At 40.6% G+C, this 8,665-nt stretch overlaps 1 long non-coding RNA gene across 1 annotated transcript; it reads right to left on the bottom strand.

The window, feature by feature from the left end:
* Window positions 1-1,899: 1,899 nt before the first annotated feature.
* LOC126994934 (uncharacterized) lies at window positions 1,900-6,739 on the bottom strand. Its single transcript, XR_007749743.1, has 3 exons — window positions 4,794-6,739; window positions 3,648-3,709; window positions 1,900-2,809 (listed from the first exon to the last, which is right to left on the bottom strand). It is a non-coding gene; the product is annotated as an uncharacterized LOC126994934 (long non-coding RNA).
* Between the last annotated feature and the right edge of the window lie 1,926 nt (window positions 6,740-8,665).

The following is an 8,665-nucleotide window of genomic DNA, read 5'->3' as shown; positions in this document are numbered from 1 at the left end:
TTAGAACATTTAAAGAAGTAGTGTTAACTACAACAAAAAAGTGGAAGGGATGAAAGTGGTGAGAGATGGAAAAAGAAAAGGAAATTCATGGTGGACAGAAAAGATAAGGAGGATAGTAAAAGAGAAAAGGGAACTTTTTTAAGAAAACTTAAGAAAGAAATGTGGTTGAGCAAGTAAAAAGGGAAAGGAAAAAGAAATATAGAGAATGCAAAATGAAATTAAAACAAGCAATAAAAGAAAGTAAGAAGAGAGTTGGTGAAGACTTTGGAAAAGACTAAGTGAAAAATATAAAGGGAACAGGAAATCATATTGGAAAGAAGTAAAAAATTAAAGAAAAGCATCACCCCAATAATATCTCCCCAAGGAAAATTAATGAAGTTATTGGTGAGAATGGAAAGATGTTGAAAGACGGGGAAGCTGTGAAAGAGACATGGAGAGAATATTTCAAAAACTTAATGAATTTTTTTGATGGACATCCAGCAGCTGTTACAGCAACAGTTTTGAGCGGAGGTAGAGGAGGAGTATATAAAGAAAGAAGTATAACATATGAAGAAGTAAATCAGGCATTAAAAAGATTAAAAAATGGAAAAGCAGCAGGAACTGATGGAATCAATCAAAGATTTTCCTTCAGGATGGTAGGAGAAAAAATAATAGCAAAAGGAAAGAAACTATACGCTGCCTTCATGGACTTTGAAAAAGCTTATGACAGATTCGATTGGATTGCATTGTGGGATGTTTTAAAGATTTATGGTGTGGGAGGAAAACTGCTTAGTGCAATAAAGTCTTTCTATGAGGATGCATCTGCATGTGTCAAAATTGGTGGAGAAACAAGTGAACATTTTGAGATAAAAGGTGGGATTAGGGCAGGGGCGTGTCATGTCACCATGGTTGTTCAATATTTATATGGATGGCGTCATGAGAGAAATGAAGGGCAAAGTTGGAGTAAAAATGTACGCTGAGGGAAGGCAGTGGGTGCTGAATTCAATCCTGTTTACTGATGACACGGTGCTCATTGCAGAAAATGAAAGTGACTTACAAAACTTGGTCAGTGATTTTCATAGCGTCTGTTAAAGGAGAAAGCTGAAAGTAAATGTCAACAAAAGTAAAGTGATGGTTTGTGAGGGGAGTAGAAGTGAAGTTGTAGATTTTGTATGCCCATATAGAGTGGGAACTGAATGTGAAAAAGAATGCAAAATAATTCTGAATGGTGAAGAAATGGAGGAGGTCAATGAGTTTAAGTACCCTGGATCAGTTATCAGTTGAAAATACAATAATAGTACCAACCCTCACATATGCAAGTGAAACATGGGCCTTGAATGAAAGTCAGAGGTCTAGAGTGCAGGCAGTGGAAATGAGTTATTTGAGGAGTGCTTGTGGTGTGAGTAGAATGGATGGAATAAGTAATGAAAGTGTGTATGAGCGTTTTGGAATGTGTCACGGGGGTGAAGGGAATAAGTGACTTTAAAGTGGTTTGGCCACATGGAGCAAATGGAGGAGAGTAAGATGACCAGAAGGGTGTATGTGAGATTGAGGGAGGGAATGTTAGAGGACGACCTCCAGTGAAATGGAGAGATAGGGTGCAGGAGTACGTTAGGGAGAAGGATGAGAGATCCTTGAGAAACTTTGAGCAGGCAAGGAGGGAGTGTCCGGATAGAGAAAGATGGAAACTTCTGCCGTGGCCATCCCCTGGTGGGAGCTCCTAAGAGCAGGCATTGATGGGATGATGATGATGAATGAATTGAGAGGAATCACAGCAGAAATGTTGAAGTGTGGAGATGAAGTTACTATATGAATGGTCAAGATATGTGAAGTGGCCTGGGAAGGGGGGGGGGAGGTCCCAGCAGACTTGACAAAAGCCATCATGGTCCCAGTTTACAAGGGAAGGGCAGGAGAGGGAAGTGGGAGTTGTAGGGGTATAAGTCTGCTGAGTGTAGGCTACCTGGAAAGGTATATGGAAAAGTCCTAATTGAGACTGCGCAAAGACTTACAGAAGAGAAAATCAGTGAAGAACAAGGAGACTTTAGGAAGGGAAGAGGATGTGTGGATCAGATATTTTCCTTCAGTATGGTGTTTTATTAGAAAAAATATTAGCAAAAGGAAAAAATACTATGCTGCCTTCATGGATCTAGTTATTCTAAAGAAAGTTTATGACAGAGTCGATTGGCTGGCATTGTGGGATGTCTTAAAGATATATATGTCATCATGGTTGTTCAATATTTATATGGATGGTGTTATGAGAAATGAAGGGCAAAGTTGGGGAAATTGAAGTAAAAATGTATGCTGAGGGAAGGAGGGAAGTGGGTGATGAATTCAATCTTATTTGCTGATGACACGGTGCTCAATGCAGAAAATGAAAGTGACACAAAATTTCGTCAGTGTTTTTGATAGTGTATGTAAAAGGAGAAAGTTGAAAGTAAATGTCAACAAAAGTAAAGTGATGGTTTGTGAGCGGAGTAGAAGGGAGGTTGTAGAGTTTGTATGCCCATATAGAGTGGGCATTGAATGTGAAAAAGAATGCCAAATAATTTTGAATGGTGAAGAAATGGAGGAGGTTAACGAGTTTAAGTACCTTGGATCAGTTATGTGTAAGCATGGTGGTACAGAAGAAGAGAAAAGAGAAAGGGCATTGCAAGGATTGATTGATTGGAGGAGAAGCTGCGGATCCATCTCTGGCATGCCATCTCATTGTTGGGGGCTGAATTTCTCCATGGCATGGACTGGACCTCTGCCGGACAGCTGGAGAAAGCTGCCATGGCACAAACCCGACTGATGGAGACAACTGATTTCTTCTTCCACATCATGTTTGGCCCTGAAATATGAGTACAAGTTCAAATAAACAACATAAAATATATATATATATATATATATATATATATATATATATATATATATATATATATATATATATATATATATATATATATATATATATATATTAGTTGGGATGTTTTCTTGATTAGTGTACTATACTAAAAGAGGTTAACCTGGTAGCTGCAGGGATCATGTTTCTTAAAGGTCCCTCCGAGAGAAAATGAGAAAAATCATCACTCCATAAACCATTTCATAATATATATCAACACATTTGTGATCAGTTTATGCATCATCTATTTTGGGGTTTATATCATGACAAAATGTGGCCCATCGCTGGTACACGGTAAAGCCACAAATTTGGCCTGTTGCTGCTACCAGGTTAAGTTGGACTATGAATGGACAGATGTTGTTTTAAGAGCATCTGAAATAAACTTATGGGACTGATATATGATAATTAAATCTGTGATATTTATTAAGATGTGTCCAGTGATTTAATTGGCAAAGAATTGCAAAACACAAGCTAAGAAAATAAAAGTACTGAACTGATTGACGATCGACACGGAAATGGCGTCGGAGAAATAAGAATGGATTAGTAATTAATATACCGAAGCAAGAACTAAAAGACATTGCATTGACATAAGTATATGATAGAATAACAGGCATTATCTACATGAGTTATTTACTGCACAGTGCACACTATATGGGCTGGCAACATTGTCTTATTTTCTAGCAATTGAAGTTGCTTATATTGTGCATTATATTCTTGCATGGGAATGACTGATTGATGCTGGATGATAAAACTAAATGATTAAACAATAATGTTATGTGGCGAATACCAGCTTGAGGTCACTCTAGGTCTAGGAGGACTTGCTCGTTGTTGTCAATGTCATCACGATCACTGCAAATAGATACATTACAATTAGAAATGCTTTGGTACCTGCCCTATATCTATATCTATACTTGTCCAGAAGTCAAAACTCTTGACTCATGGACCAATTTGCAATTTTTTTTGTTCAAAAAGATTTTAGCTTTGTTGATTGACTTTAATAGCTATTTGGGAGTAAGACTAAGAATAATCATAAAATTCACTTTTAGATCTTCATAAGAAAGGAAGCTGCAAATAACAAAAGCCATAATATACTGTGAACTAATTAATTTTAAATGTGAAAAAAAAGACATGACCAAAACAAATTAAACAATACTACAATGCTAGCTAGCATGGGTATTAGTATCAATATGCAACACCCAGGGATTCCTGGGAGGTATTTTACAGGAAGGATATCTACCGTTAGTTTAGTATGATCAATTAGGTTAGGTTACGTTTATAATTTTTTGTTAAGTTAAAATAAGGCAACATTCTGAATGATAGTTAGTTTGGTAAAAAATTTACGTCCAAAATCAAAATGTTTGTTTAAAAAATAGTCAGTAACACAAATCGGAAATTTATCTGAGTTAGGAGAGGTGAACTTATATTAAGTTAGGTATGTCAGAGCAAGGTTTCTAAACAAGTTGATTTAGGATTAAAGGAAAAAAGTCATAAGTGATGCAAGCTTGAGTACTAGAGCAAGTTCGGTTTAAGAGCTACCGGTACGTCAAATTGATTTGGTTTGGTTACTAAAAATAAGCAAAGGAAGGTAATTTTGTTAGGACACTTCTGACATTTAAGTTAGGTTAAAAATATCAACTTTTCTAAATAATTGCTGATTTGGTTAAAACTGGCTATCTTAAATAACAGATTAAGTTGAAATAACTATATGTCAATGATAAATTTACCCAGGTTAGGTTTGGTTTATCGTTGCTGGGAGGTTAGTCAAGTAAAAATTAAATAACAGACACTAGTGACCCAAATAGGTATTGTTTAGGGTTTGGTAAGTTTGGTGGGAAACGTTTGTTGAAGTCAGTCACAAGATTAACAGGTGTGTTAGGTTTAAAGAGTTGAATATTGTAAAGGATAAGTCTGGCGAGGTAAAATATTGGCTCACCTGTGTTCGTTCCTTGGGCAGGAGTCTGTGGCTGCCGGTGTTGATCACAGGTAAGATACACGTGCACCAGTGATGACTGGACCTTCACAGACTACCTAAGGTGAGTGATAACAGACACTGGATGCCCTCCAGGCGATGGCTGGGGGCTGTATAACGCCAGCCACACACCGCGGCCCGCGGGGCTTCCAGCAAGGTTACTCCCAGGGCTCCTTGTGTGACAGCCTGTGGATGGTGGCAGGCGGTCACCAGCCATCGCTTGGAGGGTCTCCAGTGTCTGTTATCACTCAATCTCTGTCAGTCTGTGAAGGTTGCACCTGCATTTTACCTGTCAGCGAACACCACTTCAGTCGTGATGGCCATGTAGGTGTTTCCAAGGTCCGCCTCGCCGAACCACTCATCTCAGCACGGTCAGCACAGTCCACAGATATTTCAGGATGAGTTTCAAATCATTACACGCCTCCAATTCGTCTAGACGAGGCAGATATATTAGGAGGTGATGCCTTTCATCCCGCTGTAATCCACCATGTTGCAATACTTATGCATTTTTAACGGTGCTAAGGGAGCCCCTTCCCCGCCTTAAATTTTCCGCCCGCTAAGTGCTCCAGCTTCAGCGCTAAGCGGCCCAGCGCCATTTTAAGTAGAAAACTTAACGATTCTTTGCCGTTAAGTGCACTTAGCGATGCTAAGAACTTTTGTGTATACCGCCCCAGAGTCTGATGAGGAGAGCCATTTCTTGCGTCACAGGGTACCTGGAGTCGCCTTCGGAGAGGCTTTTGCTCACGAGCCCCAACGCCGTGACGTCGCTTCCTGCCACGACGGTGATATGTGCGGGTATTAAATTACCTCTGTTGTTTGATTTACTGTCCCAAATTTGAATTATAATAGTCTTATTTAGCTAATTTCACAAAGTGCAATTTCTCCAAATTGAATAAATTTCTCCCTAATGGTACATAATATAACAGGAGGTAAATTTTGCATACAAATTTCCGACATTATGCTTTGTTTGGAAATTTAAATGCTAAATGCTGATGCTGGGTGCAACCTTCCTTATAACCCCACCTTATATATACTATGTGGGAAAATTGAACAAGTAGACGAGACTTACCTTGTGTCAGTTGAAGTATGCTTGTAATTTTACGAAGCAAGCCGCCTCTGCTAGAGGGGAGCCTTCACATGAGATACACTTCTCCGCGCCACCACCAGACTTCGAAATATACGACCACCCACATGCCGTAAGATAAGCATAACCGTATAGGATGGTGAATGAGTCCTAATCATGCAAGCATGGGAGGGAGTGGAGGGCATGTGAAGGCTCCCCTCTAGCAGAGGCGGCTTGCTTCGTAAAATTACAAGCATACTTCAACTGACACAAGGTAAGTCTCGTCTACTTGTTCAATTTTACATCATCAAGCCGCCCTCTGCTGAGAGGAGCCTCCACATGAGGCTTTGAAGCCATGTGGGTGTCGTATCTGATATTAGTTATGAATTTGGGTCAGTAAATATTCGTGGACACCGATGATCTACTGATATGTTCATATACATACACGTGCACATAAGTATGACAAAATTTCCCTTTGAGCTGTATAATTCATTTGACAAGAACATGTTATGAGCACCCAGCTAATCTGAACAACTGCTCATCCATTGTGAAATGCTGATCTACTGCTGTGTAAACTTAGTGTATAACTAATAATAAACCATATGCCTTGGCTGCGCACCACACTTTGATACCCAGACATGGTAATGTAAATGTTCACAAAATACAAAATAACATTTAATCAGTTGCCTGAGCCCTATACGTAACCCGTAAAGTCCACCCATATGTTGTAGTAAGATACCCAACTCATTCTAATATGGCTTCCTGGAATGGGTCTGATTCGGCAATAATATGCTTGTCATAATATTTTGCAAAAGTGGTTTGTCTTGACCACTCCGCTTTCACCATAATACATGTTGCTGGGACAGCTATAGCCTTGGCTTTCGACGCTGTGACTGGCGAACACTGCCAGCTGTAATTTGGCAGTGTCTACCCCTGACATGTGAAGCATGTTCTTGATCCAACGTGTGATGGTGTCTTTTGAGACAGGTTTGTGTGGTTTGATATAGCTGATGAGTAGGTTATCCACCTTGTGTTTGGTGATCTGTCTGAGTTCCTCTGTCTGTTTGATGTAGGTTAGCAAAGTTTTACATACACACAAGCTGGCATCTCTAGAATAAGCCTGAAACTTCACTCTTTGAATGTTATAGTTAGGTCTGCATTGTTTAATGTTTCCCCCAACTGAACAGAAATGTAATCATCCCCTGTGCTAATGCCTGTTAGCACCAACAAGTGTAAAGTTTGGACTCTCGCCACTTGTGTAAGTGCCATCAACATCACAAGCTTCAGGGTTAGTTCTTTGAGGGACAAGTTTTGTAATATGTACATAGATCTAAGTTCCTGTAGTACTGGTGTAACATCCCAGGTTTCCCTGTACCTGGGTTTAGTTGGTCTTAGGTTGAACACCCCTCTCATGAATCTGTTAACCAGCAGGTGATTCCCCGCTCTACAGCCATTCACCACAATGCCTAGGGAAGAGAGAGCACCCCTGGCTGTGTTGAGGCATTCATACCCCACTCTCCCGTGGAAGGTTTCCGTCAAAAAGTTGATGTTGGATACAGTGGGATCAAGGGGATTGATGTCCCACCTATCACAAAATTGCATCCATCTTCTGATGTGTGGCCTGTATTGTTTCACTGTCCCGGGTTTCCAGGAGGCCAGGATGATGTCTGCACCCTCTGCAGATATGCTCCGTTCTCCGAGTGTCTCCCGGACAGTAGGCATGCCATAAGTCGCGTGTGCTTCATTATTGGGTGCATCTCCGCTGAGGAAGGGTGCGTCAGTACGTCCTTCCTTCTCATAATTATGCGGGAGTGATCGACCAACATCCTGAGTATCATGCCCATCCATGGCTGCGACAGCCACAGGGGTACAACCATCCACCCCTTGGCCCTTTCTGCACGCGTCTTTTGCAGGCACCTAGTGATTAAAGAGAATGGGGAAAAATGTAACAGAGGTCAAATATCATCCATTTAATTGAAAAAAGCATCGAAGTAAGCTGCCTCTGGGTCTGGCTTCCATGAACAGAAATAGGCCACTTGGTTGTTAAGTCTTTAAGTCTAGATGCAAACAGATCAGTGGAAGGGGTGCCAAAAATCTGACATAGGTCTTGGAAAATGAGTTCATTCAGCTTCCATTCGTGCCTGTCGTTGACTCTACGAGATGCAATGTCCGCCATAACGTTGTCTTTTCCTGGTATGTGTGAACACGTGACCCATGCATTATTAGCTACACACCATTCCCAAATTGAAGTAGATATCATTACAAATTAGTGACTTTGTACCTCCCATTTCATTTATATATGTCATGGCCGTAGTATTGTCGCAGAAAACTTTGATGTGCTTCCCACAGAGCTCAAGTCTGAAAGTCAGTATTGTTAGGAGGATTGCTTTGAGCTCAAGAGCATTGATGTGTAATTGTTTCTCCTCTGTTGACCAAAAACCACTAGTGGTCTGCTGATTTAAGTGACCGCCCCAGCCTGTACCAGATGCATCCGTGTACGTACAGGTCAATATCTGTGCCTGCTCTGCATAGTTGCCTGTCCTGTGTTGAAATATTATTTAAACACCAAGTTAGATCAGCTTTCATCTCATTAGTGATAGTCATCCTCCTGCTAAAGTTTCCTTTCTCCTTCTGCAAAGCTGCAATCTTCGCAGTTTCCAACTTCCTGTAGTGCAGTTTTCCCAACTCCACTGCTGGGGTGGCAGCCACCAGGAGGCCAGTGACCCTAGCCACTTCCCTGATTTTGACTCTCTGCTTGCCCAGGAGTTCCTTA

The sequence above is a fragment of the Eriocheir sinensis genome, unplaced genomic scaffold (assembly GCF_024679095.1).
Source record: "Eriocheir sinensis breed Jianghai 21 unplaced genomic scaffold, ASM2467909v1 Scaffold926, whole genome shotgun sequence".
In the NCBI taxonomy this organism is placed as follows: Eukaryota; Metazoa; Arthropoda; class Malacostraca; order Decapoda; family Varunidae; genus Eriocheir; species Eriocheir sinensis.
Note: the sequence above shows the minus strand (reverse complement) of the source record. Positions and strands in the feature narration are given on the sequence as shown.